At 40.7% G+C, this 9065-nt stretch overlaps 1 long non-coding RNA gene and 12 other non-coding genes across 13 annotated transcripts; 3 read left to right on the forward strand and 10 right to left on the reverse strand.

Moving 5' to 3' along the window:
• Positions 1-544: 544 nt before the first annotated feature.
• Positions 545-8815, reverse strand: LOC108894894 (uncharacterized). The gene is made up of 4 exons (XR_001962882.2): positions 8554-8815; positions 7544-7683; positions 1531-1596; positions 545-1167 (listed from the first exon to the last, which is right to left on the reverse strand). It is a non-coding gene; the product is annotated as an uncharacterized LOC108894894 (long non-coding RNA).
• Positions 1781-1851, forward strand: trnag-gcc (transfer RNA glycine (anticodon GCC)). The gene has a single exon. It is a non-coding gene; the product is annotated as a tRNA-Gly (tRNA).
• On the forward strand, positions 2272-2344 carry trnam-cau (transfer RNA methionine (anticodon CAU)). Its single transcript has one exon. It is a non-coding gene; the product is annotated as a tRNA-Met (tRNA).
• trnag-gcc (transfer RNA glycine (anticodon GCC)) lies at positions 2873-2943 on the reverse strand. Its single transcript has one exon. It is a non-coding gene; the product is annotated as a tRNA-Gly (tRNA).
• Positions 3131-3203, forward strand: trnam-cau (transfer RNA methionine (anticodon CAU)). The gene has a single exon. It is a non-coding gene; the product is annotated as a tRNA-Met (tRNA).
• Positions 4367-4439, reverse strand: trnam-cau (transfer RNA methionine (anticodon CAU)). Its single transcript has one exon. It is a non-coding gene; the product is annotated as a tRNA-Met (tRNA).
• Positions 4695-4765, reverse strand: trnag-gcc (transfer RNA glycine (anticodon GCC)). Its single transcript has one exon. It is a non-coding gene; the product is annotated as a tRNA-Gly (tRNA).
• trnad-guc (transfer RNA aspartic acid (anticodon GUC)) lies at positions 5474-5545 on the reverse strand. The gene has a single exon. It is a non-coding gene; the product is annotated as a tRNA-Asp (tRNA).
• Positions 5927-5997, reverse strand: trnag-gcc (transfer RNA glycine (anticodon GCC)). Its single transcript has one exon. It is a non-coding gene; the product is annotated as a tRNA-Gly (tRNA).
• Positions 6343-6414, reverse strand: trnad-guc (transfer RNA aspartic acid (anticodon GUC)). Its single transcript has one exon. It is a non-coding gene; the product is annotated as a tRNA-Asp (tRNA).
• Positions 6639-6709, reverse strand: trnag-gcc (transfer RNA glycine (anticodon GCC)). Its single transcript has one exon. It is a non-coding gene; the product is annotated as a tRNA-Gly (tRNA).
• On the reverse strand, positions 7092-7164 carry trnak-cuu (transfer RNA lysine (anticodon CUU)). The gene has a single exon. It is a non-coding gene; the product is annotated as a tRNA-Lys (tRNA).
• On the reverse strand, positions 7574-7646 carry trnam-cau (transfer RNA methionine (anticodon CAU)). The gene has a single exon. It is a non-coding gene; the product is annotated as a tRNA-Met (tRNA).
• Positions 8816-9065: the final 250 nt, after the last annotated feature.

A 9065-nucleotide genomic window follows, 5' to 3' on the forward strand; every position in this document is an offset into this window, starting at 1 on the left:
TGCAAAGTGCTACTGTATGTAAGCTGCCTGAATTGAACAGTATTGATTCGTGTCTATAAATCTGCCGTAAGCATAGGTATTTTCCTCATTAATTTGCTAATTATTTGTTGATATGTGTGAAATCAGTTTGTTTTTGTGCCTGCCTTCTGGTGACTGATGATTAATTTCAGAGTTTAGACACGCCTGTCAGAGCACTTCCAACATGTCAGCATCATGGCTATTCATAAACACATCACATGCACCTGTAGGGGAGGGTGAGCTATGGGAAAGTTCCACTCCAAGGTCTGATTCCAAAGGTTGCGTAATGTTGAAACCACAGAAAGTAAACAGACAAATGGAAGCCACGCTTTCTGTAAACGTTCAACCTGAGCGTCAAGACTGTTCTTGGAAAGCCTTGTCGTCTGCTGATAAGGAGATCAGACTGTTTACCTCGGATCAATGCAGGGGAGTTATATTATTGTTACATATATATTGCTATATATAATATACTGTTACCATATACAAGCCTCTTCTTAAATCTAGAAAAAAATAAAACGTCAAAAAGTTTATAATCACAGGACATTTTCCTGTTGATCAAGTGATTTAATGCTGCATCAAATTAAGTAAATAACCAACGTAATGATATTACAGCAATTACAGTGTAACAACTGGCCACTAACAATAAGAAAACATTTTGTTTATATGAAGAAATGTCACCATAAACCATCCAGGCTGCCACAAACGTCAAATTATTTTACTTCTGTTCATACGGAGTGGATAAATTGTGAACACAATACTGACATACTATCACCTTTTCAATTAATAGAGCTAATTTGTTATCAAACAGCTGCTTATTTATACTAACTGGAACCAACATTCATAATAATGTTTGTTAATACTATAATTTGCCCTTGCACAATGTCATTTGATTCCTTTCTATTTCAGGCAAGGTTTCATTATTTTCCCGGCATCACTTGGGCGTTCTGTCCATTGTGGCCACTGAAAATCCCTCTGCCTCTACTTGAAAAGGGCAGAGTCGAGGTGGGGGTTGGGTGTGTTTCCATATCCTTGAGCCACCCAGTTGTGCATCTGCCCAGGAGGGCCTCTCGTCTTCAGGACACAGTGGTAGAGACTTAAGGAAAGCCTGATTCTCTGGCACCAGTTTATAGGCTTTGTGGACGTGGATGGCTGTAACACAGGAGAAAATTCTTCAAGTGTTTGCCCTTCACAGAAAATATCACAGACATTTTCCCTAGAATGAAATTTATTACTGCAGACACATCTGATCATCTGGATCATGTCTCAGTTGTGACATTATTTACACTTTCTCTTAGCAACATCTACCAAATGAACATCAGCAGAAGCCTTATTATGGAAACAGAGATATGACATTTAAGACCCACATTAATGACGTGATTTGTCAAAGTGCAGAAACACTGACAGACGTTCCCATTCTTAAAGTGATACTCCACCCAAAATCTACTTTGAGAATTGAAGTCTCACCACCTGTAGGCTTAAAATGCGACTCTGTGCTTCTGCAACTTATTTTACCATTTGGAAATGAAGTTAATCCAGCATACAGAAGATTGTCTCCTTTCATGCCTCTTCACAGCTGACCTGTGACAACGAGAAGTGTGTGTGAGTGTCTGATGGTAAAGAGGTACAGAAATGATTAGACATTTCCGCCTTAACCTGACATCAGGGAGAGAAGAAAAAAATTGCAGATAACCACAAGAAAATTTAAAAAAAGACCCCTTTTGTTGCCCTCGTCATCAAATCAGTGAAAAAACACATCATGTGAGCATTGGTGGTTCAGTGGTAGAATTCTCGCCTGCCACGCGGGAGGCCCGGGTTCGATTCCCGGCCAATGCAACATGCTTTTTATTTTACAGTTTTCGGAGTAACGTGTTGCCAGTGTGACTTGCCATGTAAGAATTACACAATCTATTATGTGGTGCTTAGCTGCCGTAGCCCTGCCATGTAGTTAAATTTCTGAGGAGGTGATACACACATCAATGGTTGGTAATTATAGTGGAGTTATGCTAAAGCAGAACTTGTCTGTTCATTGTAGTGGCCAACTGCATTGGAAACCAAAAGTGTTCATACTTAACAGCCATACAGACGGTCCAACTAACTCTTAATTTTCTAGGATTATTGCACAGCAAAACCTGTCCTGTATGTATGGTTTATTACATAAGAACTGCACAATTTTAATATCCTTGCAAGACAATAACAACTACATCTGTTTTTGAATGGACTCACACTGTCTCATCTATACCAGCACCTCTGTGAGCCTCGTTGGCGCAGTAGGCAGCGCGTCAGTCTCATAATCTGAAGGTCGTGAGTTCGAGCCTCACACGGGGCAAATATTTAGTTACATGTACAGGTTCATTTGTGGTCAAAGACACTACGCATCATATAGACACCAGTGAGACACCTGCACGGTTCATGTGGCTTATTTATGTGCGTGTGTTTTGTTACTCTACAGATTTGGCTGAAATTACTGTGCAGTAGACCTCTTCACTGGTCCACCTGTTCCCTTAGACTGGGGGCTCATGCAGGCTCTGACCCATGTTTTCTACTGTCAAACAGGTCCAGGTCTCTTTATCATTAGGACATCCAAGAACATATGGCCATGGTCAAACAGACAGACTGATAATGATGGAACTGTGTGCCCCTTACTGAGGGCCCCCATTCAAGAGGTGAGCCATCAGAGATCAAACTCATCCCCTGCCTTGGTAAAGCAGCTCGGGTAGGCAGAGTATCCTGCCCTTTAGTGGGCGTCGTCAGAGCAGTGGTTAAAAAACCTTGATGTGAGCATTGGTGCCTCATGTGGTATAGTGACACAGATCAGATATGCCCATATGTGTATCTCGACGTCCATAAAGAGTGTTGCATTGGCCGGGAATCGAACCCGGGCCTCCCGCGTGGCAGGCGAGAATTCTACCACTGAACCACCAATGCGCACATAGCAACCTTTTTCCATGTCTGCACCACCACGGACCACTGCAGGGGCCAGTATACGGAATGAAAAAGTGTGAACACATTTTAAGATGAATTTGTTTTGAATAGGTGTTTACCATAGATATCACATCATGGTACATCCCTTTTTTCACTTCATGTTGTTGCATCTGTAGCAGCATCACTGTGAGCCTCGTTGGCGCAGTAGGCAGCGCGTCAGTCTCATAATCTGAAGGTCGTGAGTTCGAGCCTCACACGGGGCAAATATTTAGTTACAGGTGCTGTAGACAGAGAAATGGTCGGATGCCCAGTGTTTCTGTTCTGATTGTTGCAAGCCCTGTCGTGCAGTAGTAACGTCACAGCAGGTTGCCCCACCAAGGCAGAGGTTAAGTTTGATCCCTGCTCTTTTCATTCTTTACCTCCTGAACAGGGGAACTTGATTAGGGCAACACAGTTCCATCCATCATGATCAGTCTGTCTGTCTGTGTGATCATGGCCACGTCTCATCAGATTCACTCAGGTATTACACATAATGTGTCAGAGACCAGGACACATGTGACAGAGCCTATATGGGTCCTGTGTCCTAGGATTCGGCTAGACCAGTGAAGATATCTAATTCACACTGTGTCCAAACAGTTAAACAACTTTTCAACTAACCTACCATCTAACATATCCCAGATCCTGACATGCATCGTCGAACTGTTAAGACAACGAGGATGCTCGCTTGTTGAATACTTGTTGAACGACTGAATAGATTTGGCAACCCCCTATTCTCACACCTTTTTAACACTGGACTGGGGGAACTATTTGTGCCACTTTTCACAAGCAAACGACCTTCATTGACACCTACACAATGCTGTGATAGGCCTGCTATGATAATTACATGGCTGGTTTTGGGCTTCACTTCTGTCACTGTCTAAGCTGCATCTCATTTAAGATCATTTTACCATGCTCCTGCAAAAGGTAGTTTACAACACTGCATAGATAGAGGAAACAGCCTTGAATAAAATGGAAATATATGTCACTGTTTTGCATAGAGACAACATTAAAAAAGTCAAGATAATGTCATTGTGTACCTGAAATAGATTTATTTCAATTATTGGATCAGTTTTAATTTGGAATGAATAAGAAAACAGGCTTTATTAACACTGCAAAGGTTGCTGTAGAAGTCAAAGATTGCTCAGGGTAAGTGTGTCAGAAGGTAAAGCCTCAGTGAATATTTTGTTTTTAAGTGAACACAGCATCATTCAAAGTTGTCTCAAAGTCTTTGTATAAAAATAAGACAACTCTGTTTAAAACATTTTTTCCTCCACAGCGCTTCATCTACACAGTGTACAGTGTATTTGTCTTCACTTGTGAATTTCCCGTGCAGATTAATAAGGTATCTATCTATCTAAATTCCAGATTAATGTGTAACAAAAAAACATGCCCCGTGTGAGGCTTGAACTCACGACCTTCAGATTATGAGACTGACGCGCTGCCTACTGCGCCAACGAGGCCTGAAAGTGTTGTTCATTTGATGAATAAAATTCCATCTTTCTGTGTAAAATAAACACAAAGTACTAGTTCGCACAAAAAAGGGTTCCAACACCTGAAAAAAATGCAGATATGTGTGTCCAAATGGTTTGCAACTGTACTGACTATGAGCACTAAGCTGCAGACAACATATGATTTGCTGCCAAACTGCACAATAATCCAGAAAAATTAAAAGCTACAGTGAATTTTTCAACAATCCTAAAATGTAAAAGGCAGGATGCATTGGCCGGGAATCGAACCCGGGCCTCCCGCGTGGCAGGCGAGAATTCTACCACTGAACCACCAATGCTCACATATGGATGCTTTTTTTTCCACTGCACCAACGAGGCCAGCTAAAAGGACCAGTATCCTTGTGGTATGTCTGAAAATCCTCTTTGCAAATATGGCATAAAAAGTTTCTGAATGCTAGTAGAGATTGTTAAGACTGAAGACAACACGAAGCAAGTAAAAAACGCTGTAGCTCTAACACTGACTCAGGGGGAACTGTTTTCACAAATCAACAATCCAACATTTACACCCACTTAATGCTGTGATAGGCCTGCATAGGAGTCTGATTATTCATGCAACTTCCTACAATAAGAAATTCACACCCATTCCTCCTCGTTAATGTCCAGGTGTGCAGAGCTCAGAAACAAAGCAGCATTTGAACTTCCCTTTCAAGCCTCACACATCTAATTCTGTCATGTTTCAACAATCCAACATTTACACCCACTTAATGCTGTGATAGGCCATCTTGTGGTAATTAGATGCCTTTAAATAAAATGCAAATTGTTTTTTGGTCACAGCTCTCAAAGGGGTGCTGATAAGGTGTTTTACAGGAGGAGGAGTGTGTATTATAATCAGGCAAGAGAAAGGAACTAGAGTACTCTGTCAGGACTGCATTTCAGCTGGTCAAAGAGCCTAAAATACAAGTGTATACACATGTTACATTGAGTCACGTTGTTTGTTTCTCTGGTGTGAGGGGGAAAGGAAAAAAAAAACCAAAAAAACATGTGTACTCCCCGTCGGGGAATCGAACCCCGGTCTCCCGCGTGACAGGCGGGGATACTTACCACTATACTAACGAGGAGATGTTATGCCCAACCAGATTACTCACATTAGGTCTCTCTTTTTTGGAAAGCAGTACATCAGTACATCACCAGTACAACATGTACAATACCTCAAAAACAACACCATCATTCACACCCACTTCTCACGTTGACTGGCTAGCTGTGCAAGGGAAAAGCCATGGTTAATGCCTCTCTCTCAAGCTCTCTCTTTCATTGTTAACACAACTATGTCTGTCAGTTCAGGAGACTGTCTGAAAACACTACACCACACTTTGGATTTCTGAACCTAAGTTCCTAATAATAATAGCATATAATTTTTTAATTTCTTCAACCTATGTTTCATGCAATCAATAGGCATTTTGTTACAGAACAGTACAACAATATAAAACAGAAAAGGTTGTTGCATTGGCCGGGAATCGAACCCGGGCCTCCCGCGTGGCAGGCGAGAATTCTACCACTGAACCACCAATGCTCACATGCTAAACCTGCCTTGCAATGCAGCTACGAAGCCCACTGTGGGGACTACAAAGAAGAGCTGAAATATATATGAATATGCATACGTATATCTATGTGTACACCTGAAAGTATGTGCAGCAATATACACATAGCAACATTACGATCTGAGATTTGTGTACATATGTGAGAACTTGTGTGTTTCGTTGTTTAGAGACTGTGCAGAAGCTTTCACATTGTCAGATGCACTTTGTGTTCACATTATGTGCAAAAAAATCATTTACCAAGAAAAAAAGGGGCAAGAAAAAGCAGTGTTTTTACTGTTATGTTAGGTGGTGTGAGAGAGAGGAAAAAAACATGTGTACTCCCCGTCGGGGAATCGAACCCCGGTCTCCCGCGTGACAGGCGGGGATACTTACCACTATACTAACGAGGAGATGTGAAGAAATGCGACCTGATACTTTTTCAATGTTTAAGTACACGGCGATTGCCTTTGGTGTATTCAAGCACACGGCAAGACAGCACAAGATATTACAGTATTATTACAGCAATGCTGTACTGAATTAACTATAAGAACTAAATAATCTGAAGATGTTACAAATGGACAGAAAAGGGTAAATTTACAAAACATACAACAATCCAGAAAAATGAAAAGGAAGTTGCATTGGCCGGGAATCGAACCCGGGCCTCCCGCGTGGCAGGCGAGAATTCTACCACTGAACCACCAATGCTCACATGACTCTACTTCATGCCTGGATGATTAAGTGCATGCAGCTCAACAAACACAAGATGGCAGAGCATGTTTGTGACAAAGAACAAGATGGTAGCTTTGTCACAATCACATCAAATCTGTCACAAAACAAAGATATCTTTGCTTGAGCAGAGCCTGATGTTAACTTAATGCATACAGATCAACTTGGAGCTACATTACACTAAAACATTAATCATACACTGCTCACAAATGAATCTACGCATGCCTAAACTACTGCTATCTATCCTCACAAATATAAACCATGCAAATCAGTGACTGCACAAAATCAGCAGTGTACAAAACAGGAAGGAGAAAGAGGAGGGATAAATAAATTAAAAAAAAAAAAAAAAAAAAAAGCTATGCGCCCAACGTGGGGCTCGAACCCACGACCCTGAGATTAAGAGTCTCATGCTCTACCGACTGAGCTAGCCGGGCTTGTTGCATCATGAAAAACCTTGCTTTTTTAAGTCACATATCTGAAACAGAACTATTATCTGCACTCACTTTAGCATATTTCTGCTACATTACAAACAGTCTTATGTTATGTGTTATCATTGGAGTTGGCAATCACTACAAAAACAATCTACCATTGGGATTTGTGAGAGCTTCATCTACATTACCTACACTAGATTTGTGAAAAATTATGCAAACTATAACAAGGAAAGTGTTGGTTGAGGGTGCACTGAATTATATGTATACATTTGTGCACTTTTTAACTAAAACATGCATTTGCAATGTGGCACGCTAATAAACAGACAATTGAGCAAACAGACCACATTAAAATAATAGGCAAACGTGTATACGCCATACTCACCCAAAACATACTGCGGAAAATCAAAACACATGCCCCGTGTGAGGCTCGAACTCACGACCTTCAGATTATGAGACTGACGCGCTGCCTACTGCGCCAACGAGGCCTGAAAACCACGTTCACAGGTTGTCCTTATAGAGGCACTACAGGAATAACAACACAAAAACATTAATCAGCAAAGATACAGATCATAAACTTCATATACATAATAATTTCTAAAAACTGTATTTGTTTTTATCTTTGTCTTATTTAAGTGTGAGGTATCTCTATGAGCCATTTTCCAACCTCCTGCCAAATTATCTAACAATCTTTAGCGTCTTTATACCCATATGTACAAACAAGTTATCAAAATATAAAGAAGAAAATCTTAACTCCTCAAACAAACATGGACGTGAACACAACATAAACCAATGACCTCATACAGCACAAAACAACAACGCAAACAAAAACCCTAAGAGAAACATATGGGTTGTAATTCCTCTCATTGTCCACCAGAGGGGGGCGCTGCACAGCACAAATGCCCGGCCTGTTCTGACCTAAAGTTACCTCTCATTCCTCCTACTGGTTTTAATTTCTATTAAGATAGATTTTTTTTTAAATTATATATATGGGAGAAGTTGCATAAAATAGGTTATAACTGTTTCATTACATTCCTCAACGGTACAACAACACCACCTCCCATCTCTACAGTGCCCACTGAAAAAACCGCTGCCAAGTGAATTTACCATAGACAGCAACTAACACCAAATCGACTTGATTTTCTGAATCTCTTATTAATGTATTGCTCCGAAACTCATGGGAACCACTGTAAAGTTTAACTTTGCGTCCATTTGGCCGTGAAAAAAGTCGCGTCTCCGTCGTATAAAACAAAAACCCACCATTTCAGTAGCAAGCTAGCTCCAAAGCCAATGACGTCGGTTAGCTTAAATTAGCTTTTCACGGAGAACAGAAGAAAAACCACAAAAGCAACACGTTTAATTCACATTGTGGTGTTATTTTTGATTATAACTCACCGACTGGTCGCTGATTTGAAGACATATTTGCTTATTTTTTTCTCCAACGGTCCACTGCTAGGTAAGTCGCAACACGCCCGGAGCAGGTAAATTTCTTCCCTGGGTCGCGTTTCTTCACCAAAAGATCCTGATAAACAGGAGACTTTCTATTTCTTGACACAAACTTAAACACACACAAACTGTTTTAGCATTAAAAACAAGAAAACGGGGTGTTCTGCATTGTAACTGTTAACTCCTCCACAATCTGCCTGTAAACTGACCTCTAGACACAGAAGCGCCTTCAATTAAGGAGCAGCCAATGGAAGAAGCTCAAACATGAACGAGATCACGTGACGTTTACAAGCGACAGGTGCCCGTATCATGCCATACTTAAATTTACAGTATTTACTGATTTTTCATAAAATATATTATACATTATTGCACCTCCCCAAAACAATGATGTGATTTGCTAATCTTCCTACTTTTCTGTGACAGTAAACTGAACATTTTGGGGGTTTTGATGGGTAGTCAGA

This window comes from Lates calcarifer, linkage group LG7_2 (assembly GCF_001640805.2).
Source record: "Lates calcarifer isolate ASB-BC8 linkage group LG7_2, TLL_Latcal_v3, whole genome shotgun sequence".
Taxonomy (NCBI): domain Eukaryota; kingdom Metazoa; phylum Chordata; class Actinopteri; family Centropomidae; genus Lates; species Lates calcarifer.